Source organism: Mastomys coucha, unplaced genomic scaffold, assembly GCF_008632895.1.
Source record: "Mastomys coucha isolate ucsf_1 unplaced genomic scaffold, UCSF_Mcou_1 pScaffold13, whole genome shotgun sequence".
NCBI classification, from domain to species: domain Eukaryota; kingdom Metazoa; phylum Chordata; class Mammalia; order Rodentia; family Muridae; genus Mastomys; species Mastomys coucha.
The window spans coordinates 23,365,012-23,390,886 of record NW_022196895.1 but is presented as its reverse complement, the minus strand read 5'-3'; positions in this window follow the sequence as shown (position 1 = coordinate 23,390,886).

Genomic DNA, 25,875 nt, shown 5'->3' with positions numbered 1-25,875 from the left:
ACCAACAGTCAACTAAGCTGGATCCCCAAGATTGCTCAGACACTGAGCCACCGACCAGGCAGCATACAGCAGCCTATATGAGGCCCCCAAGACATATACAGCACAAGACTGCCAGCTCTTGATTCAGTGAGAGATGATGCACCTAACCCTCAAGAGACTTGAGGCCCTAGGGAGTAGGGAGGTCTGGTAGGGTGTGGGTGGCCAGTAGGGACATCCTCTTGGAGACAGGGGAGGAGGTATGGGATGTGAATACTCAGAGGTTAGACCAGGATGGGGATAAAGCCTGGACTGTAAGAATAATAAAAAAGAAGTATTTCTGTTCCTGTAACATAGTAACTATAAAATTATGTTTGCATAAATAAAATTACTTTGTTTTCTAAAGAGAAGCAACAAAAATATGCTACATCACTTTTTAAGTATATAAGTATCACTAAAACAGGCACTTTTCTCAAGGAGGTCATATTTATTTAGAGAACATTACAAGTTTTTAGTACAATGTGGTAGTCAAATGAACACTGATGCAGTGTAGACTTGAAAGAGCAAAGAACTCTATGTATTTTGGAAATATAGACAATTTAATAAGCTCACTTTCTAGTTCACCTTGTTGAATTGGATATGAAACTTTCTCATTTACTCTTGTGAATGCTTACTATATAATAAATGTATAATAACTGACCCTCCTTTTTATTTTGAACCAGCCCTGCCTTGGTTTTCAAATTTGTTTTAAGTCATCAACCTCCTTCTTCACAGAGAACAGGCAAATCAGCCCTTACCCTTTACCAACTGTGTACAATCTCGTTATTTTGTTTGATATCCCTTCTTAGATTTTGATGCTTATAAGATCTAACTGACTTCTGGTACCCAAGAATATTTGGAACATATTATGAAGAATGTGGTCTTCACTCTACCATGCAAGCATTGGTAACTATCATTTTAATTGTACATATCTCTATAGTCTTATGTGCCAACATCCCATACTAGTATTGATGGAATTTGGATATCAAAAATGGGGCTAAGCATGTCATCTAGTTGATAAAGTTCTAAAGTATCATTCAAGAAGTCCTTGGTTCAATTTGCAGTAGCACATAAAAAGGACTGACAACATGAACAATGATGGCACTTGGAGGTGGGCAAAGATCAGAAGTTTAAACCATATGTGGCCACATCGTACATTAGAGTAAAAAAAAAAAAATGTAAAATGTTAAAATGTGGGAGTGGTGTATAGATGTGTGTTGGGGGGCATCAGTTCATTGTGTTAAGTGGTAAAGCTCTTGTGGGGGATTAATATTAATGTTAAGTTTAAATAAAGAAATCTTCCATAGGCTCATATATATTTTTTTCAAAGAACCAACTGTTTATTTCACTGATTCTTTTTATTTATTTTTTTAAAATTTATTTACGTTTCAAGTGTTAATCCCTTACCCAGTTTTCTCCTCCCCAAGAATCCCCTATCTCATCCCCCTTCTCCCTGTTTCTATCAGGGTGTTCCTCCACCTACCCACCCAATCCACCTTACCTGCCCTAGATTCCCTACACTGGGGCATCTATTGAGCCTTCATAGGACCAAGGACTTCTCCTCCTATTGATACCTGACAAGGCCATTCTCTGCTACATTTGTAGTTGGAGCCATGTAACTCCTTGGTGGTGGCTTAGTCTCTGGGAGCTCTGGGGGGTCTGGTTGGTTGGTATTGTTGTTCTTCCTATGGGGATACAAACCTCTTGAGCTCCTTCAGTCCTTTCTCTAAGTCGAGGACCCCACACTCAGTGCAATGGTTAGCTGCGACTCTGTATATGTAAGGCTCTGGCAGGACCTCTCAGGAGACAGCTATATCAGAGTCCTTTCAGCAAGTATTTCTTAGCATCCATAATCCCCAGGTGGGACAGTCTCTGGATGGCTTTTCCTTCAGTCTCTGCTCTGCACTTTGTTTCTATATTTGCTCCTGTGAGTATTTTGTTCCCCTTTATAAGAAAGACTGAAGCACCCACACTTTGGTCTTCCTTCTTCTTGAACTTCATGTGGTCTGTGAATTGTATCTTGGGTATTCCGAGCTTTTGGGCTAATATCCACTTATCAGTGAGTCCATACCAAGTGTGTTCTTTTGTGATAGGGTTACCTCACTCAGGATGATATTTTCTAGGTCAATCCATTCACCTAAGAATTTCATGAATTCTTCATTTTTAATAGCTGAGTAGAACTCCATTGTGTAAATGTGCCACATTTTCTGTATCCATTCCTCTGTTGAAGGATATCGGCATTCTTACCAGTTGCTGGTTACTATAAATAAGGCTGCTATGAACATAGTGGAGCATGTGGCTCATATTTTTTAATACCTGTTCCTAAACTGATGGAATTGTTTGGGAAGGATGAAGAGTCACGGTATTGTTGTAGGAAGCAGGTTTTGAGATTTCAAAAGCCAATGATATTGCTAAATGGCCCTCTCTGTGTCAGTAATTTAGTCCTAAAAACGGGAGCTTTTAGCTACTGCTCCAGCCCTATACTTCCAACTATATTGTTCATGCTCTGTAAATTTCTGAGATTGAAAGCCCCAATTATACTTTCTTATAACCTGCCTTAGTCATGGTGGTTTATCACAGAAATATAAAAATAATTAAGACAATAAGTAATTAATAAGGTTTTCATGGTAGAATGTCTATGATTGCCCATTGATAGATTTTGTCTTTAAGTTTTCTTGCTGTGACAAGCCGTGACAAATCAACTTGGGGAGTAAAGGGTTTATTTGGCTTATATTTTCAGAGTCCTTTTTGTAATTGAAGGAAAGCAGGACAGGAGAGCAAATAGGATGTAATCCTGGAGGCAGGAGCTGATCAAGATGCCATGGGGGAATGTTGCTTACTTGTTTGCTTCCCATGTCTTGCTCAAGCTGTTCTCTTAGAGAACCCAGTACTATCAGTCCAGGGATGGCACCATTCATAGTAAGCTGGGCCCTTCCCCATCAACCATCAATTAACAAAATGTCTTAGAGTAAGGTCATGTAAGGATATTTTCCCAATTGAGGTACTCTCCTGTAGCCCGCGCAGTCTTCTCGCCGGGAAGAAGACACGCAGACACTAGGTTCCTTCTGCAGCAACTGTTTATTTGTCTCCATCCATAGGGAAAAAAAGGGTTGAGCCCCAAATCCGCACTGCTTATATACACCACAGTGCAGCGTATCTGCCCACAGCGTGGCGTGTCTGCTCCTGATTGGCTGTTTGCTCATTACCCTACGTAATGCCCTGGGATGGGCCATGACATGGCGTCCTTTTCACTCCATGCACATGCGCAAACAGTTGTCCACTAGGAGTTAACAGCGGAAGTAGGCGCCATCTTGCCATGGCGAATGCCTCTCAAGATTCACGGCTCCCCACACTCTCCTTTCCATTGCCTCTAGCTTGTGTCAATTTGATATCAAAGCACTGACATATACAATTATGAAGAGAAATTATCACACAAAACTTGTATATTCAGGTACATAGTGATTGTATTTTATTATGTAATAGCCTGCATTATTTTGGGACTTGTTAAGTCAGGATTCCATTGTCAAATGGAATTTTTGCCTTTGGACCAATACCATGACCAAAATTAGCTCCCACAAAGCTAATATCTTATTCTAAGAGAAACAACTTAATATTTATCAAAACAGAGGCTTAAAAATGGAAAAAGAAATGATGTTTGTTAAGAAATTGCTTCCAGATGTTACACATAACTATATGTCCTTTACTGACTACAGGAAATCCACAGCAGATGCTCAAAACACCCTTTACTATTGGACTCAGTGTATCTAGATGACTGACACTGTATTGCTCTTTACTTTTGTGCCAAAGACTTTATTCTCAGCAAGTGGTCTCTGGACTCTTTAATGATGGCATCTTAGCACACTTTGACTGAAGTCCTCAGCTCATCTTTGATGATCTTGGTCTCAGAACTCATTCCAGGGACTCTTCTTACTTCTGCTTTCTTTTTTCTTCATGTTTTTCTCTTTTTTCTTTATTTGGTTTCACTAACTTTAAAAGGTATAGTTTCTAGTGTATTTCACATATTTTAAGATAAAATTGCTAGACTATCCCTTGAAGATATATATTATTCGTCTTTGAGTTTAAGGAGATAAAAGAAAACAAAGCTCAAAAGTTTCTCAGTATGAATCTCATTTCCATTAAATATACACAAAATTTCAATGTATGTTATTTCTACACTGATTCCACTAGGAAAGAATTCTAAAGAGAAAACCACAAGATTTAAGCATACCCTCCTTGTTAGGACTACTTACTCTTGACTCTGAGTAAAATCATCTCCACAAACTGACACAGCCTGTAACACAGTAAGCATGACATAGTGAACACAGATTTTCATATATATATATATATATATATATATATATATATATATATATATAATATATGTATATATATAATATATATGTATATATATATTATTAGATATCTTCTTTATTTACATGTCATATTATATCTCCTTTCCCAGTTTCCCCTCTAAAAAAAATACTAAAATAAAATAAAAACAAAAACAAAAAAAAAGCTGTTACCCCCTGATTACCAACCCACCACTTCCTGCTTCCTGGCCCTGGCATTCCCCTACACTGGGGCATAGAACCTTCACAGAGCCAAGGGCCTCTCCTCCCATTGATGACCAACTAGTCCATCTTATGCTACATATGCTGCTGGAGCTATTAGTCCTACCATGTGTACTCTTTGGTTGGTGGTTTAGTTCCTGGGAAGTCTGAGCATACTAGTTAGTGCATATTATTGTTCATCCTATGGAGCTGCAAACCCGTCAGCTCCCTGGGTCCTTTCTCTAGCTCCTTCATTGGAGACCTTGTACTCAGTCCAATGGATGGCTGTGAGCCTCTACTTCTGTATTAGTCAGGCACTGTCAGAACCTCTCAGGAGACAGCTATATCAGGCTCCTGTCAGCCAGCACTTGCTGACATAAACAATAGTGTCTGGATTTGATGATTGAATATGGGAAGGATTCCCAGGTGGAGCAGTCTCTGGATTGTCCTTCATTCATTCTCTGCTCCATAGTTAGTTTCAGCAACTACTTCCATGGGTACTTATTACCTCCTTTAAAGAAGGAATGAAGTATTCACACTTTGGTCTTCCATTTTCTTGAGTTTCTTGTGGTTTGTGGATTGTACTTTGTGTATTCTGATCTTCTGGGCTAATATCCACTTATCAGAGAGTGCATACCATGTGTGTTCTTTTGTGATTAGGTTACCTCACTCAGGATGATATTCTCCAGGTCCATCCATTTTCCTAAGAATTTCATAAATTCATTGTTTTTAATAGCTGAGTAGTACTCCATTGTGTAGATGTACCACATTTTCTGTATCTATTCCTCTGTTGAAGGGCATCTGGGTTGTTTCCAGTTTCTGGCTATTATAAACAAGGCTACTATGAATATATTAGAGTATGTTTCCTTATTACATGTTGGAGCATCTTCTTGATATATGCCTAGGTGTGGTATAGTGGGTCCTCTGGTAGTACTATGTCCAATTTCCAGAGGAACCGCCAAAGCTATTCCCAGAGTGGTTGTACCAGCTTGCAATCCCACCAGCAATGAAGGAGTGTTCCTCTTTCTCCATAACCTCTCCAGCATCTGCTGTCACCTGAGTTTTGTATGCTAGCCATTCTGACTGGTGTGAGGTAGAATCTCAAGGTTGTTTTGATTTGCATTTCCCAGATGACTAAGGATGTTGAACATTTTTTATTTTAGGTGCTTCTTAGCCATTTGGTATTCCTTGGTTGAGAATTCTGTGTTTAGCTCTGTACTCCATTTTTTAATAGGGATATTTGGTTCTCTGAAGTCCTACTTCTTGAGTTCTTTGTATATATTGGATATTAGCCCTCTATCAGATATAGGGTTCATAAAAATCTTTTCCCAATTTATTGGTTGCCATTTTGGCCTATTGACAGTGTCTTTTGCCTTATAGGAGCTTTGTAATTTTATGAGGTCCCATTTATCAATCTTAGAGCATAAGCTATTGGTGTTCTGTTCAGGAAATTTTCCCCTGTGCCCATGTGCTCAAGGCTACCTCTGGTGGAATCACCATGCTGAACCTTAAGCTGTACTACAGAGCAATTGTGATTACAAAAAAAAACAAAAAACAAAAAAAAAACCAAAAAAAAAAACAAAAAACAAAAAACAAAAAAAAAACTCCATGGTATTGGTACAGTGACAGTCAGGTGGATCAATGGAATAGAATTGAAGATCCAGAAATGAACCCACACACCTATGGTCACTTGATCTTTGACAATGGTGCTAAAACAATCCAGTGGAATAAAGACAGCATTTTCAACAAATGGTGCTGGCTCAACTGGCAGTTAGCATGTAGAAGAATGCAAATCGATCTATTCCTATCTCCTTGTACAAATCTCAAGTCCAAGTGGGTCAAGGACCTCCACATAAAACCAGATACACTGAAGCTAATAGAAAAGAAAGTGAACACAGATTTTCAGTGCCAATGTTAAATACTCTTCCTCCTTTAACCATTTCTATAAAAGTTCTTCCGTTTCTACTTCCTTTTACCTCCCCTGTGTTGAGTTTCACTTTCAGAATGCCTATTCTTATTGTACTGATAGAACCCAGTGTGTAATTAGTCAGCAGATTTGGGATAAAGGGTCTATATACCTCCCTATTATAATACTACACAGCACAAGGGAGGCTCTCCATTCTATTTCTGTGTGACTATTCTGCTTATCTCTTCATCCTAGTACCACATTCCTACTAAGGAAGCTTAAGATCTTTCTGCTGGCTCCTTCCATGGGATCCTCAATACAATTGTATGGTTTCCTCACATCATTTTCAAACATGTCAGTAATGTTTTCCTAATGTTAATGGAAGTCCTTTTTTTTTAACATAACTGACGTTTTCAAAAGTTTTCTTTGATTACTTGCAACCAAAGTTCCCTAAATGTTATGCTGTTATAGACTAGTAAGTATGCTTTGTAATTATGACCCCCACATCCTTGGACTTAGGGGGCATTGGGTAAATGTTTATTTAATGAGTTAATGAATTAAATTTACTTTAGTATATGAAGAAAAATGAGACAACATAATGAGTGTTCAGGCAGAACTGAAAATGGAGTCTGTACTGTCCCAATTTCTGTTGGAAATGTTGTGTTTTTTGTCTGCTTTCTACTTCCGCTTTGAATTTCAGTTATAATTTTCTTTGAATAGAATACTGCCATGTTCCTTTGAACTGAAACTCTCCATAAATTTGCAGCCAAATTTAAGTTTTGTATAACAGGCTTCCTGTTCAGAATTCCATCTGTAATGTATGCTTGGCAAAAAACAAGGAAACTTGGGATTTTATGCTCCTGAATTTTATAAACCAGTAAACATAGAGGTATTGGAATTGTTTTTCTTAGCATGAAACATTTCATCTTGTACATAAATTAGAAATACCAAATCAGAATGTGGTGTGAGCCTCTAGCGGATATATTCTGCCCCCACCTCCAGAAGTACCTTTACTGAAGATGCAGTCTGTAGAACTCAAAGTTAAAGAAGAAAGAGCAGTTTATTGTGTTCATGGTCCTAGCTGGTCAAGCTGCTTTGTCAGTACTCTAACATGTTATCTTTCCAGAAACTCCAGAGTGGTCACAGGTTTTTATTTATTTTTTAAATTATTACACAATTTCTAGAAAGGTGTGAAGAATGTCAAAGAACACAATGGCTCTGAGTCATTCTCTGTTGATAAAAGCCAGGCTCCAAAGTGCTGCTTCTCTTGAAGTAACTTTCATGAGGGAGGGGAACAAATGCTACCTTCATTCCTTATTGGAAGTATAATTTCATTAATTTTTTAATAATTTCATATGTGTATACAGTGTACTTTAACATATTCTCTTCTTACTAGTCCCCTAACTCCAGATTAAGTCTCTTGTTCCCATGCCTTCTTCTTTCCAACTTTGTACCCTCTACAAAAGGAACATAACCTACTGAGTCAAAGGTTTGCTTCTCATATGTTCATGATCATGGGTCAATTCATTGGCATGGTAGACCTACCCAGATGCCACACCTCTCCCTACAAAACAAAACAAAAGAACAACAAAAACCAAAACCCAAAGCAAAGAAAACATGACAACATTAAAAACACACTGACTTCTTTTTCTTTCATTCACTCTTATATTTTATTAGTATGATTTTGTTTTCTTATATACGTTTCTTTTATAAGATGTTACATATGGTAGACTCTGTATGTACAGTATTTGGATCCCTTAGTTAAGGCACTTAAAATAGAGGCACATTAGTATTTACTAACTGGTTAAGAACATGGTAAGGACTTTGTTCAGTTGTTTTAAAAATCTCAAACAGACACATCCTGAATAGCACTAAATTTAATTGAATCTTTGTGCTAACCAAGACAGTGGGAGCATGTTAGGTCATCATTCCCTACTGACTGTATTTTTAACTTGAACATTCACTGCATTTATTCTTTGAAGGAATGTTCTTTTCATGTTCTAAAAAATCCAATTGTCTCCATAAGGCTTAGTTTTAGTCTCATTGTCATAAAGGATGTTATTCCTCAACACTATGCCTACCAAGTTCAAGGTCACATTAAGGCATGCCATCTTTCTGTGGTCTGAGAGGCTGCCTTAGCCTTGCTTCACCTCTGAGACCTAACTATAAAAGAGCCTGATATGGGGTTAAAAGACATCCTCAAGTGGAGAAATATTGAATCAAGAGAAATATATCATAAATATGCAAATCCCTCCTTTCGGAAGCCTTGTTCCAAGCAGTCTAATAAGGCCTTCACATTTCTTCATGTTATTATTCTCCCTGCTGTGAGGGGAGGAGGCTGAGCCTGAGGTATTGCTGTTCTGCCTTCCCACCTGTTTACATTTACTACATGGCTGCCAAGGGAACTCCACAGAAAATAATGCTTGTGTGAGCCATTTAGTTGACTACATGTCAAAAAGTAATTTGAATCAAAGAGTCACTAACTTAATTGATGGTGATGGCTCCATCCAAAAACAACCAAAGAAATTGATGTTGTGTAAATTGCTCATATATTGCTCTTGAATTTGTGAGCATATTCTTGTTTGCCTTGACAGGATTCAAATTATCTTTCGGACAGCTCGACACATTACTTAAGATGTGCCTGTATGTGAATTTTAGCTGCTAAAGGGGGCAATAACAACCTTCCTGTGAAATTAATTCCCATGGCTTCAACTACATCTTGCGATTTCTTTTACTTATTCCCTGCACATACCACTTCTATTCCCTTACAATTTGTGTTTTAACCTCTAAGTCATTTTAGTCACCACGGAAAACAGATATACTGACTTTGCATATCCTATAGAGATTTGAGGTCCTGAAGTGCAAAGATGATGAATCATAATCCGTTTGACAATTTAAACTTCTTTGGATTTATGTACCTCAATGCCACTGAGCCTCAGTTTTGAATTGTCACTAGGGCCTGTCAGAGGTGTAGGGATGCTGAACAGTACAGAATAAGTCAATTCTGAATCTAGCTTGTACATCCTTAAGATAACTAGAATTTAAGCCCTCAGCAATTACCCCAGGAACCAGTCTTCCAGACTGTTGAGAGGATGAACCTAAAGACTCTGTTGCAGCATAAAGCACAGTCAGCTTATCATCCCTAGGGGGTGTAACACTCTCAAGAGACTTCTCTTTGGAGGTGCTGTGCTGGATTTTTTTCAATGGGTACTAACTTCAAGACAATGTACAGTAAAGTGAAGATTGCCTTGGGTAGAGAGTAAAGAAACATAGCATTATGGTATCCTTAAGAGAATAAAGAGCTTCCCAATACAGTCACAGAACATTGCTCCTGTTTTAGAACACTGGTATCTAGGGAAGGCTAGTTCTCATAGCTAATTATCAAGTTACTGAATGGTCAGGAGGAACATAGGCTGAACAGCTTCTGACCTACATAGGTCTGGCCTGTCATAGAGCTGTAGAAATCCATAGAATATAGCTAGACAATCAGAGTACTATTTGATAGTCAATTCTTCATAATAGAGTTTAGTTTTCATCAATCTATTTGTAACTGGCCTAATTAAAAAATTAGGCTGTATTTACTCATCTGCTTGGTCTTGAGCTTTGTCTTTGCAAATACTAGATATTTTTGTAGCCCATGCTAACTTCCTATACTTGTACTTTTCTTATTGGGGCTAATATTTATTCATAGCAGAATGGGACTCATTTTAAGGTAGCAGATACAGCAACTATGGTTAGAAGTACTGCTGCAACTCTCTCTCTCTCTCTCTCTCTCTCTCTCTCTCTCTCTCTCTCTCTCACACACACACACACACACATCTATTAGCATGAATTGGACCTGTGAATTGCAGTCAAATGAAAATTGCAAAAGCTGACTTCCAGATTATGTCATTGTTGCCCTTCTTATGAAGCCACTATTGAGGAACAGCCTCACAACAAATGATAGGAAACACTAGATTCTTCTGTTGGTTTGTTGGTTTGGCTTTTCGAGACAAGGTTTATCTGTGTATCCCTGCTGTCCTGGTACTCACTTTGTAGATCAGGCTGGCCTCGAACTCAGAAATCCGCCTGCCTCTGCCTCCCAAGTGCTGGGATTAAAGGCATGAACCACCACTACCGGACTAGAAGCACTAGATTCTTATCTTTCATGTTGGCCACACAGAAAAGTCACAGATATCCTAGCCACCAGTCCCTAGGATAACTAATCTTTTTAGTTCAGGATGTTCTTGTCCCTTGTCTTCCCACCTTTGTAGCCAGATATTAGTGTTTGTCATTGTGGACTCTCTTGGTTCACTCACTTCTTACACATGCCTCTCCCCAAGGCATTTTCTCTCATATGCCTCAAGACAAAAGGGAGTTTAATTCCTTAGAGTAAAAACAATCCCACAGTCCCATAAACTTTTGTTTTCTTTTCCCAGTTCTCTATAATTGACTTCATGGAGATAATATTCCTTAATCTCTTAAAGATGTTCCTAATTTCTCGACTGAGGAATGGGCTTGCTCATAACAGCTCTCTGGACTCATGATGAAGTCATTGACCAGTGAAGGGGCTGTTGGTTCCAAACTTTAAGTCATTTTCTCATTCTATTAAAAAATGTTTACAAAAATGACTTTATGTAAACGACTAGAGGAAAATGGTATCAATTTCATAACAAACCATATATTTGAAGATATGCTTTTTATGTTTCCTCAAACCAATGGATTATTGAGTGTGGACTGAGAGTGTAGCAATGGGAATATCAAAAGCTTTTCTTTTCTTTTAAGAAATAGGTTATATCAGACCACTTTGCCTCTGAAGTCTGAGAATCATTCTCTGTATCTGAGCATGATGAGCCTGGAAAACACCTCCCTTCACGAGAAAATGGAGCACAGGTAATAGGTGCACAGGTTATACAAGGAAACAAAGAAAGAAACAAACAGCATGAGAAGAGACAACTGTAATGAAAAAAGAAACAAATAGGGCCCTTCTGAATTATGTATATGTTCTCAGAGGTAACAAATTTAAGAGCAAGGATAATTTGGTTTTTGGTCAGGGCTTCACAAGTTGTGCTTTAGTATCATGTTACATTTGATTGTAGAGAATAAGTTCTGAAGTTCTAAAGAGTATCCAGATGGAATTCCCTTTAGCAGAAGAACACAGAATACAGAACATGGCTGGGGAGTTCTTCTTAGGACTCAATCAAGACATGCTTGAACATCCCTCCTTCTTTGATGACTACAGAGCCTTTGAACCAGAGAGCAAGAGTAACTAGTCTCTGAATGTGTAGGTGTATCCACTGAGACTTACCTGGTTTCTGTCATCTATGAATGGCTAGGTATATGTATGCTATTTTTAAAACTCTCACTCAAGCATGTATTGTGGAGGCTGAGGAAGGAGGACCATAAATGAAAGACCAGCCTGGTTTATGCGTCAGGACACTCATACTGGCCACAGTTCTGTCTCTAAGTCAATGACCCTTTAGAGGACTGTTTCTAATCATTGCATGTTTGTATCTTGTTAACTAGCAACATGAGATTGAAGAGCAGAGGGAAACTGCACCCTGAAACCAAGCATTTCTGGCAATTGATGCACAATCAATAGGATTCTGGCCTTTGGAAATTTGATGACCAAGAGCCAGGTTTACCTCATATTTATGAGTTTTAAGAATCATTAAATTATTTCTATGCTTGAGAATAGAGCCCTACTTATTACTTCTTCCAATTCACTTTCTTCTATTTTTTTTCTCTTCTATGTCTTGAGACACAGATGATCTGCCATTAATTGAGAGACTTGCCAATTATATTTTGAGACATGGGGCAGACAAAATAAACAGTAGGATTCAGAGGGAAAGGCAATTTCTATTTTTTCTTTCTAAGTACAACTACTTACACACAGAAATTCATATAAGAGAATATGAGAGTAGTGTTTTAGAGTAAGCATCACTTATTTATATATAACCAAAGGCTAAAGACACCTACTCCTGCAAGTGTTCAGTTCCTTTAGTCAAGAAATTGCTTCATTCAAAAAATGTGCACTTTATATGTGTAGGCAAAAATATAGGAAAGTTGAAAGAAAGTGAAATGAAAATACATTATTAAAGGATCCCAATCAGCAGAGAGAATTGCAAATGCTTTCATCAGATCATTTGTTGGTCAAGTACAGTCAGCTACCACTGTCTTCCTAGGGTTTCATATATAGCCTGCACTTTGTTCTGCTAATTTATAATTGAACACACAGTTGCTGGACGTAAGCCCAGCAAGTGATTGATTGAGCCTAAAATGACCTTTTAAAATGCTTAATGATTTTCATTTCTGTCTGGATTTATTAAGTTTTGAATTCACTATTACAGCATAAAGGAGCAATGAGATGTAATCTATTTCAAGATCCTAACAGAGATATCAAATGCTACGTGACGAACCAAAACACACAGAAACTCCTCAAGTGTGGACCTCAGCCAGCTTGTCTTTTTCTGAGGAAGAAAGGAAGGGAAATAGATCTGGGGGAAAGGGAAGTGATGGGGAGCTGGCAGGAGTGGACAGAGGAGAAACTGTGATCAGCACATATTTTGTGAGAGAAGAATCTATTTTCAGAAGAATCTTACATAGGTAAGTGATCTATGTTCATCTTGGATGCAAAACTACAACATATTCATTGAACACATTGTATTCTTTATAATCTATTTAAAATTAAAGACTAAATCTATAAAGGTTTTACACCTCTAGAACAAACAACTGCTTAGGGGAATCAGCTTAAACGGAGTAGTTGTAATGGTATGAGAGAGAGAGAGAGAGAGAGAGAGAGAGAGAGAGAGAGAGAGAGAGAGAGAGAGAGAGAGAGAGAGAGAGAGAGAGAGAATACTAGTGCTCTTTTACCAAATAAGATGATTCCTACACACACACACATATACAAATACAAGTTGGTAGATGGAAAGAGTCAACCTCAGTGGAGTGTGTAGACTTTGTACTCATGTTCAATTTTACCAGTTGTACTAAAGATGTTCTTGTCAATGAAAGAACAAAGAGCATAAGCACATACTGAGCATAATTTCTAACTACTTCTGTTTGCTTTGGTCCCTCCCTCTCATTTTCATATTTGTGAAAACAACACACTGAATATTCTGAGAGTATTTCTCCCTTTCTTTCTTTCTTTCTTTCTTTCTTTCTTTCTTTCTTTCTTTCTTTCTTTCTTTCTTTTCATTCTCTGTATTTTTTCCATTTGAATTTCATGTATGTGTGAGGAAATGAATGTGTAATGTATTTTTTTGCAGGTATGTGCAAACATATGCATTTGGGTATACATGAGATGCTAGAAACTCATGACTAAAATTATCCCTAATCATTTATCTTAGTCATTGAAGCATGATACTCAGCCACACACAGAGACCATGTACATGAACATTCTTACTAGCCCATTTCAGGATATCATAACCCTGTGGAGTCTGGAATTACTGGGTAACTGCCATAGCTACTTGGCATTTATGTGAGTTCTGGGCATCTAATACATTGGATATCTGGTTCTCACAATTGTATGGCAAGCTATCTCACCCTTGAGGTGTCTCCCAAGGCTTTCTCCCTTTTTTACATTTCTTCCCTTCCTTCTTTTCTTCTTCTTTCTTCATGTTCTCATTAGTATTTGCCTACTATGGTGTATCTTAGCATTTTTATGGTTATATTCAGGCTATGTCTCATTGCAAAGAGTATGATAGAAATTTTACTTCCATTTACACTCTACATGGCTTCACAGTATACCATAAAGGACCACATTATTAAATCATTGCCAATGTTATCCACTGTCAGAGATTATTTCACCTTGGTAATTAAGAAGTATTTTGAGGGTAATTTATTTCTAACTATTAATATTCTACTCCAAGCAAGTTTTGTAATTATTGTAGAATGAGTTTATATAACTAAGAAATTGTAGTTACCCTTTTAGTAAATCCACTGTTGAAACCTCTCATTGTTCTTTATGCTTATGTTCAAATCATATCTGATTTCTTCATGAACACTCATTTCAATTAGCACCTTTTTTTTACCCTTATCCACATTGTTTGAGCAAATATTAACCTTTTTACAATAGATATTTGATGTTGTTCAGAATCAGTCATTGACAGAAATGTCTCTTTCTTTTGTCAGGAATAAGTTGGAAGTCAGTGTATTGACATTAGGTGTTCTTAATTCTTTTACAGTATAATTGTTAGTAGGGCAGCTCAGTGGACAGAGCAGATAGTATGCACGTGGATGTTAATCAGAATAACTTCACAAGGAGACTTATTTCAATATGACTCATTAGTTTATGTCTGTCTTCTCAATTTTGGTGATTGTAATCCCTTCTCCAAAATATTAAAATTGGGACTCATTTTCTTATGTTACTTTTTGATGTGACTCTTCTATTCATTTTCCATGTGCACGATGAGGATGAAGAGATCTTTCTTTGAAGAGCATGCAGTGCTACTGCAGAGGACTCTGGTTTGTTTATCAGCACCTATATAAGACAATAGGCTCTCCATTTCCAGAGGCTGACACTCCTCTGGTTTTCCTAAGAAACTTCACATGTATGGTCATAGTGCACACAAACACACTCACTCAGGTACTCAGACATGCAAATAAAATTAATAAAGCTTTAAAATAATGATAGTTTTCGCTATGATATTTCACATATGTATATCTTTGTATGTTTCTGAGATTTAAGCCTCCATTGTTCATTCCTAACCACACTCCTTACTCCCCTCTCCTTAAATGGACATTTTTGTTTTATAATTCTTTGATCACATGTTTTTTCCCTCTCTCTGCCTTCAGTCTGGGCTGATCCTCCATACTCACTGGAGTCACTATACCCTCTTTTGAGTGAGTGTAGTGGTTACATTTCAGAAACTTGAAACATAATAGTTACTTGCAAAGAAAGAACCTAACTGGAATATATTGGCCCATGCTATGGCTGTGTGGCACATTTTTGATTAATGAATAGTGAGGTAGGGTCTAGCCTATTGTGGGTAGTGCTGGCCCTGGAAAAATAGTCCTTACAATATAAGAAAAGTAACAGAGAATGCCCTAAGTAACTTACCTTCATGGTCTCCACTTCATATTCTGCCTTCAGCTTCTTGTCTTGAGTTTCTGCCTTGTAATACAAAGTCCCTGGATTATGGACTATAACTTATAATCCAAATAAACTAATTCTTCCCCTAATGTTGGCTTTGGTTGTTGTTTAGAATACCAAGAGAGAACCAGAGTAACTCAGTGATTTCTGTAAAGGCGCCTTCCCCGTGAGTGGAGCCCTGTCATCTTCCTGTTACCCATCCCACTGGACACAGTATATCCTCTGTATAATCTTTGATCTCATATAGCAGGAAACTTTATGCTTTAATTATCTTTATCTTATTATTTCCAAAGCATTCAAGATATGCTACATTCATAGCTGAATAGCCTTTGTAAAACTCAGCTAAGGTTCAGTATCATGCATGTTTCTTCTGCAGTGTGTAAGACTTCCTTCCTCCATTAGAGCTATAACACGGCAAGATAGGAAATTTCTTCCATGGCTTTACTATTTACCTTTTGAAAATTTAATTATGCAGAAATGAAATATGCAACAATCAGGTAAATAAAAAAAATTAGGGAGATAGAGGTTGCTAAAGAAACAGAGCATCTTTGGGGGAAGATATGTTTAATATTTGGAACCCTAAAATAAGCACATATTAAAGAACAGAATGAGGGATCTCGAATCATAAAAGTTTGTATGGGTCCAAAATACACAGAGAAAGGTTGACATCCAGTGTGAGAAATAGTGCAGAGAGATGCAGGGATAACCTGAGCTGTCTGAAGCCACAGAAGTCTTGCATTCCTTAGACTGTTGAAGGAAAACACTGATGGTACATTTTGTGGAATGTGAATCCATGAGTTTGAGACAGCAGGATTGTGGGTCTTCTGATTCTCTGTTAAATGAAGTCATGTGGAAGAAGAAAAGAAATTTTTCCCCCAGAAGAATCTAAAGAGAGCAGGATTCTAGGGACTCAATTGCAGGAAATTTTCTGCTTTCATTTAAGTGGGGGGGGGCATCTCAGAAGGTATGTTCTCTCTAGTGGGAGAAGTTATTTCAGGGGCAGGGTAGCAGCAATATGAAGATGGCACATACAAGGACAATTGAGGATATTGTTTTCATATTTTTGTCCTATTTCCTATCTTCTTATAGCACTTCCCAGAAGAAAGAAAAGAGAAATTCTTCCTATAAAGCTTAAGAATATGAAAAAAAAAAAAAAAGAATATGAGTTCAAACTATAGAAAGTTTAAACCCAGAATCTGGTAGCAGTTTATCTCATGCAGCAAACTAAGATAATATTCACAGAGGTGTTGATTATTCAGCTGTGATACCAATCTTCCTGAAGCTGAAATGGGCCTGTATGTGGTGTAAATGTACAGCAAAAAGGTCTATCATTCAAGAGGAGGGAGAGAGTTCACAGGGCTTCCAACCTTAGCAATCAAGTAAAATGGAAAGAGCCGTGATTAGAATACAAATTCCTTTGAAGGAGATGATAGAGAAGAAAGCGATGTGATTGTGGTTGACTTCGACGAGACACACTTCTTCAGTGTGATTGCTCACAGTCTTATCTGCTGAGTAGTTGGGGTCCAGATACACAATCTAACTCCTTTCCATCCTATGGTCTGGCATAAGCAGGTCACCAACATTCCTTACTAACACGTTTCTTGTCTGGAAAGTGTGTAGTATTCGGGTAAATAACCCACGAAAAGGGCTCACCTGCCAGAAACTGTACTTAGTAGTATTAGAAGCTAGTTTATTATTGTATATCTATATTTACCATAAACACTCCCCAAAATAAAGAAAATTTAACATAAATAATCCCATGATGTTTATTCTATGATCAAAGATAATGAATACAATATACAAAATGCTTTTGTGCATTTGTGTTTGTATGTGACAGATATCTAAATATCTATCTATCTGTCATCTCTGTCTTTCTAATTCTCTCTCTCTCTCTCTCTCTCTCTCTCTCACACACACACACACACACACACACACACACACACACACACACACCATACTGAAATTGTACACCTCAGAAATCATTCTGTAATTTAACTAATGCAAGGATATTTTAGTATGGAATTGCATTTACCACAGACATGTGAACTGAGGTGAAAGATTCTCCAGGTTCAGTTTTGGAATTTACACCAAGCAGGAGAACGGATGATGCATTTAATAAAGAGGATGTTCTAAACTAAGTTCTTAGCCACTTTTTACATATCTATTTGCTTTATTTTCTACTGTTTGTAAGCCAAAACTGTTATAGACACTCCCAAAATATTCTACTCTATAATGACAATGATGAAAAAGGGGCCATAAAATACATACCTATATTATTATAAGTTTATTTCAAATGTGAATTTTATACCTTATTCTGCGTGTATACTTTGTATAGTCTATTGAGCCTCACATAGACAATTTATTTTAAGTATGTGACATAAGTATTGTAACTATACTAATCAGTTCTTAGTGTTTAGTATTCAATTTAAGTGATTTCTTTCTGGCATTCCATATACTTGAGTGACTGCACTTTACTCTCAGTCAGTGGAGTCTACTTTGATATGCCTATACTGTTAACTCTGATAGTGTGCTACTAGAGAGGTACCATTTCTTTTATATTACATTTCTTTTAAATATTATACATGTTTCATATGATTTAAAATATTATTTCACTAATGATTAGTTCTAATAAGCTTCAATTCCAAATGATGTAGTGTTTCAGGTTTTAATTTTACTGCTATGAATATGCTGTTTCCCCTTGCTCAGGGTAGTTATATCTTGAGAACAATACATGTCTCTAGATGAAATTGATTTGAATTCATCTCTGTTATTCACCAATCCTGTAATCTTAGAAACCCACGTATCCTATTTATTTGTGTCTTAGAATAAATACTGAACATTTCAAGTACAGTGATAAATCCTTACATGGTATTGATTATAGTTATGATGTTTATGATGATTATTAAGTAACCTGGCTGTAAACTTACTGATTGTTTCCTTATTTCTAGCACTTTCTAGTTCTCTGTGACAGTTCTAGCATCCTTCTCTGTGACAGTTCAGCAATCCACATACCCATTTCTCTGTATCTACCCACATATCCTTATCCTTTTATTCATATATCCATCAATCTATCCAACTATCCATTCATCCACTCATCAATCCACCTATGCATTGATTCATATTTGTCACATCTGATTATCTACCCACCCATAGGCCCACTTAACCATCTATTCAGTCATGTATCTGTCTCTGTACCAATATATCCTTCTCATCCATGTATCCACTGACATATCCATTTGTCCATCTATCTTTACATCATCCAAATACCCACCTACCCTTCTAACTATCCATCCATCCATCATCCATCCACTGATTAATTTTTTGTTTAGAAATTACATAAATTTGTAATTTAGAACCTGTGGTAATTTCTGTAATGATATCAAAGAAGAAAGAAGCTGGGGAGAAATACAGAATATAGAACAACAACAACAAAAAAAACAAAACTAAGTAAACAATCAAAACCATAAAAATGGCTTTAATATGTTATAAATTTACATTAAAGAGGATATCAGTCAGACTGGAGAATATGTTCTACTTATGTATATTACGAATATACGGGCCGGGTGGTGGAAGTGCACACCTTTAATCCCAGCGATTGGGAGGCAGAGGCAGGTGGATTTCTGAGTTCGAGGCCAGTCTGGTATACAGAATGAGTACCAGGACAGCCAGGACAACACAGAGAAACCCTGTCTTGAAAAACAAACAAACAAACAAACAAAAAAGAATATACGGAGTGTGAAATTTCATAGATATTATAGATATGAATATATAGACATACACATAGATAGAGATAGATATACAGATGCATAGTAAATAGATATATAAACACATAAATACATACATATGTACATACATAAGGCTAGATACACATTTCACACTCCGTATATTCTTTTTTGTTTGTTTGTTTGTTTGTTTGGACAGTGAAAGGAAATATGTATAAAAGGAGTGGAAGAAATGAGGACACTGAAGGTAGAAACTCTAGAGCAAGGAAAATAAATGAGATAATCTAGCCAGGGAAAGAAATGCTTCATTATAACTCATGCATCAGCTATAGGCCTAGATTATGCCCTGGAACTTGCTTTGTTTTGTTTTTTGTCTCTGTCTTGACAGAAAAGATTGCTGATGATGGATAAACGATATGCCCATGACATCAGGATATTTGACTTCCTAATTTATGATGTCCTTATGGCTTGGCTAATGCCTGATTCACCATTATATACACATAAAACATTTCATTTTGACCAATAAAACCTTCATGTAATTCTTTCTTATGCCTCAAAATGTGTTCTCCCAAGTGAAGTCTTTGTGGTTCACAACATCTTATAATGAGTACTACTTTGACTGTAGCAATAAGTATTTGTTTCTTCAAGATTTTACCTGTATATTAATCTTAAATGACTTCAGTTAGTACTTCAGGCTTGGACATCTGCTTTCTAAGACTTACACTTCTTTTAGTGGCTAGATTTGGACTACTTTACACTTCCTAGAATATTCTTCTCTCTCAATATTTATCTATAGATATATAAATAAATATAGATATTATACATATGAATATATAGACATACATATAGATAGAGATAGATATACAGATGCATAGTAGATAGATACATAAACACATAAATACATACATATGTACATACATAAGGCTAGATACACATAAATATAGGAATATACTAGAAAAGTTATGTATCTTTAATGTTGAATCTCATGAAAATCAACTGTTTTCCCAAGACATTCCTGCAAGTTGGAATCAAAACACTAACTAAAATCTTAATTCCAGTGCATAGATTTCAGAGTTCTTACTCCATTTTTCAGTGAAATGTGTATATTCTTTTATATTAATATTAATATTATAATTTAAATTTCTCTCTTTTTTCTCATCCTCAATGTCTAGCAAATGCATAATATATCTGAGATACATGTTGGCCACCTGACTCCATTAACACCATAATAAAATTATGTGGCTCATGAAAAAGTCTAAAACTCTTGCAAGCACAGGGAAAGTCTCCAGTGCTTGCAGCCATACTTTCCCCCTAGTTTTTTCACTTTTTCTTTCTTGCTTTCTTTCTTTCTTTCTTTCTTTTTTTTTTTTTAATTTAGTGACAGGATACAAGGAACGGCACTTTTCCTGTTCAGTGTGGAAACTACTGAGGCGCTCCTGCATTATTCAATCTAACCACAGTGGCTTCCAAGGGGAAAATAAATACGTCTGTGGAGGCTTCACTGGTCTGCATCACATGCACAAGTATGAGGGATTTCTTTGCTCTCAAACTTTCAGTTGGGAGTAGAATCCCCCTGCTGAGCTCAGTTGCTCACTGTAGCACTTAAGATATGATTTGGCATGTGGAGTCCAAGGCAACCCGAAGCTGATCCCTCTCTCTACATGTTTCTCAGGCTTAGGCAGCCACAAGAAATGAGATTCTTGACTATCAGCTGGTAACAGATGTGGCTAGTGTGGAGAGCTGACCACCTGCTGAGGGATTCCAAAGATAAAATCACTGTCCTTCTAACAGTAGGCCACACATTTATTATTCTTACTAGAAGGACAAAATGTCTTAAGGAGTCGTGTTATTTTCTTATTATATTAACAAAACTTTGCGGATGATTGTTGTTAAAAAAAAAAAATGTTTGAAACTGTGCTCTCAAGGCAGGAGCTTTAGAGCATAACAAAGGCTCCATAATTCAGAATCCTAAAGGTTTAGAAAAGCAGTGGTGGTGTATGCTAGGCTTGGAAGTAAGGCAGAAAGATGAAATGAAGATGGGTAATTATTTACTGATGAAAATGAAAGAAAATACAATTTCCTTAAACAAGAATGTAGAGAGATAGGGAGTTCAGCCCTACCTATCTCAAACGGAGTATTGAGTTTAGAGCCACGCCCAGGTCTTTTCCCGTAAATAGTATGCAAGAGTTGTATGGACTAAATATTTAAAGGATCTACAAAGACACTTTAAAGAAGATGAAACGAATGCTGAATACCCTCAGTGAAATTTACGGGAAATTGAGTAATACAATGTCAAACATTGGGAAGGATACTGTTTACAGGTTGAAAAGAAGAAATGAAGTCAAATACATTTTTAGAAAAAAAAAAGAAATTCTTAAGTTTTCTAGTTGGAGCATAATTAGGTAGAACTCTTAGGGTGGGGACATTGTGAAGGGGTGCAGTGCAAGGAGAGCCAGGAGGTTTAGAGTCTGTAAGTTATTACCTTAGACTGCCATCTCCCTTTCTGTCATCTAAGCCTGGCATTGAAATTATCCTGACATACCCAGTTATTTTCAAACATTCTAGCTCCTTTTGACGAGCCATTTACTCAGACAGAGATCATCTAGGACCCACTCTTGGTGCTAGTCCCCAAAGCGTGCAGGATTGTCTCCTGCTTTCAGAATAATATGGTCCTGTAGACAAAGTTGCAGTATTCCATCTATGTCTCTCTTTCATCAACTTTTTCACAACCACTGCCTCTTCCTGAGTAGGTGGCACACACAGACAGAGGTTTGCTTAATAAAACATTGCAGTGATCAGGTGTGCCTTTCATTTCTGGTAAAACATATATCTCTCAACCCACACCAAGAGTAGATAAGGAGGCTAAAATCGTATGTGAAGAGCTGTCAGGTAGGGGAAGGTGATTCTTTTATTCCCTTTTCTCTAAGCACAGACAATAGGCAAAGTCTCCAGTCATAGCAGTGTTAAATTTCTAGAGTCGCCACAATACTGACAGTCACTGCAGACAGTGTTTGCTGCCGCCTTGCTTTGTGGCTTCTATGAGATTCCTTTGTGAGCTCTGTAACAAAGCAGAGTGCCCTGGGTCACCCAGACTGTGTCATCCTTCACCCTCACTATTGTGACTCCAAGATGAGAAGGTTCTATGCTTTGTCACTATATTCCTTGCAGATTGTTCATTTTGATTTAATTTTATTATGAAAACTTTAGGCAAGCAATAATTCAGAGAAAGGAGAGGACTTCCTACAAAGCAGTGTCCCAGCTGAATTGATGGGGGGGGGATGCCTGTTGCAGGACAATGCTCCCAACAGAAGCAAGAGAGGTAAAGATGACTGATAAGCAAAGGTCTCACTGCTGATGATGTTGACACGCCATTGCAAGCCTCATATCACTGAAGGCAGGGAAATTATACCCATCTCCAACTTACGCAGGAGCTATAGGTCTCTCTCATCTCCAACAAATGCATTACAGAGTCCTCTTGTTGGTAAAATGGTCATGTCACAGAATAACATGTTTCAGTAACCTCTAACTTTTATATGTATTCCACAGGAAAATTCTGCCTCTATTTTCTTTCTTCAAAGAAGTGACAGACAAGAAGTACTGTGATGAGATGTATAACTAATAAGGCTAACAATGACAACAACATCAAAAACAAACAAACAAACAAAAAACAAAACACACGAATTAAAAAAGAAGTCTGGTTTGTTAGCAATCTGTATAAACGCCACCCCCACAGATAACTGGCAGCAGCCAGGTATGCTCCTCCCCATGGTTACCTAGCAACGGCCAAGCCTACCTGGCCCTATAAAAGGGGCTGGTTGCCTCTCCTCTCTCTTTCTTACTCCTGCTTCTCTCCCTTTTCTCTTGCCCCCTTCCTAACCCTCTCTCCCCATTCCCTTTGCCCTCTATCCACGTGGTCACGGCCGGCCCCTACTTCTCTCCTCTCTCCTCTCTGCCTTTCTCTGCCTTTGTTACCCTCTTAACTCTCCTGCCCATGCCCTAAATAAACTCTATTTTATACTACACCAGTGTATGTCTGGTCCCTCAGGGGGAAGGGATGGCTCAGCATGGGCCCACCGAAGCACCCCCTTTCCCCACACCCCTCCTGAACATATTCTTTCAGCTCTTTATCTATGATCACAAAATAGTTTGCTCCTGTACTGAGTTCTGCTAATGGGCAGTGTTTCTTAGAGGAATGACTAAAAGGAGAAGAGAAACAAAGAAGGGGGAAGTAAGGAGAAATAGGGAGGAAAAAGGAGAGAAGGAAAGTAGGAGGGAAGAGGAATATATAGAAAGGAAAAGCAAGTAACTAACTAACTGAAATGTCACTTTTGCTTTAACAGACACAGTGTTCCCTCCATCCATATAAGGTTACACCAACACAGGGCATTTTATTGCCACAGCCTCCGATCATACACAGTATTCAAGGAACATTGCACAGCTCAGGAAAATAAAATCCTGCTTTTGTTGTTTTTGTTTTTGTTTTTGTTTTTGTTTGCTTGTTTGTTTGGTTTGGTTTGTTCTCACTCTAGGTTCTTTACATATTTGTTTCTCCATGCTTCTGAACATCATATCTAGGAATATTTGCAAAGAACATTTCTTCATGATAGACATCCAGTAAAACTGAAGACAGCAATTAAATTAAGAATCAATGGCAAATGATCTTACTTTCAGTACAAGTATCCCTCACACAAGATTTAAATACAGTTTCTCATCGGGTATGTTATCTTCTTCTTTGGAGGTCAGTTTTTTATATATTTAAAGTTACAATATATAGTGTGCTGAGACTCCCTACAATTGCTAGCTAATCTGATCTCTCCAGCAGTTGTTTCTTGTACAGCTGTAATACAGTAGGATAGCCAGGCTCAGGGCAATGAGACAAAGAACTAAGGAGCATCGTTGCCCTTGCTCTGTCATTGTGAGGTCCACACTCCTGACACCATACTACATTCTGAATAGTGCAACAAATTAGCTCCTCTACTTTCCTAGGAATTTCTCATTTCAAGATCTGTATCAGTGGTAGCATGGACCATGCTGCAATCTTCTGAAATTCTCTTTTTTAAAAAAACAGAACAGTCTTCTGGGAACTTATTCAGTTATTGTGTGATTTCGACTTTGAGAGTTTGTCAAGATTTGCTTTGTGTCCCAGAATCTGGTTCATTTTAGTAAAGCTTCAGTGTAATGTTGACTGTATTTTTGATATTTTGCTGTATTGTTTTGTAAATATCCATTTTATTGCATTTGATGTGTGATGTCAATTAATTTTGATGCTTCTCAAACTTTTATTCAAATAGCCTGTCTTTTGTAAAGTGAAGTGTTGAATTCATGTACCATTATATCTATATCTATATCTATATCTATATCTACATCTATCTATCTATCTATCTATCTATCTATCTATCTATCTATCTATCTAAATAGAGTTACACATAATTGGGTGCATATATGCTAAGGATAATAATTTCTTCTTGGTTAACTGTTACTTGGTTAGGGGAATAAATTGTCCCTCTTTATGATTTTTCATTAGTTTTATTTTGAAGTCATTTTTTTTTTCAGATAATGGAATAGCAAAGTTTGACTGCTTCTTGGTCCCATTTGACTGGGTACTTTTCTCCATCATTTTGCTGAAATACTGTATCTATTTTTATAAGTATGATGTATAGCTAGCAGATAAATGAATTGTGTTCTATGATCCATTCAACATGCCTGTGTTTCTTGATTAATGAAGGATATTGATATTTATAGTTATTTTTGAAATGTGTGGGCCAATTATAGTCATTGTTTTGTTGATTATTGCATTGCTGTTTGTGACTTAAATGGAATTTTTTATTTTAAAAATCATGTATTCTCATTTCTTTCAACAGACTCTCTGATATGCTAATTCTCCTTTCACTCCAAAATAATGAGTTGTGTATTCTACTTAGCTTCGGATGGTTGGCTATAAAATAGGCTATTCATATCTTGGAAAGTTTTTCTTTCTCCTCTAATTGTAATGGATAGGTTTACTGGGTATAGCAGTCTACATTGGCCATCATAGTCTTTTAGGTCTTCAAATGCATTGCTTCAGGCAATTCAATTTTCAAACATTCCATTGAGAAATTAGTTGCTTTTCTAATTCATTTTCCTTTATACATGAATTAAATATTTCTCTTTCACTTTCAGTAAGCTTTCTCTATTTTATATACTTAGATTTTTAAATATGCTCTGTTCTGAAGAGATACTTTCCTGGTTTGTCCACTTGATGTTCTGTGTCTCTATGAGTGGACTGGTTCCCTAGTGTGTAGACATCCCTCCTATGATGTTCTTAAAGATCCCTTGGTATTTTTTCCCTTATCTATGTCTACAACTCAAATGTTTGAGTTTTTCATGGTTTCTCAAAATTCTTTATGTTACTTTTCTATTTGTTTAATTTTTATATCCCTTTCTTTTTTGACCTAGGTCCTCTATTTGATTTTTGATTTTTTTTTAAATTCTATGTCCTGCTGGTTGCATTTGACTTGCAAGGCTTTCTGTGAGTTTTCCAGTTGAGTTATCAGGTTTTCAGCCTTCTTCACTTCAGCTGGAGGGCTGTTCAATGTTTTTGTCTTCTTACCGAATTCTATTCTAAATTAC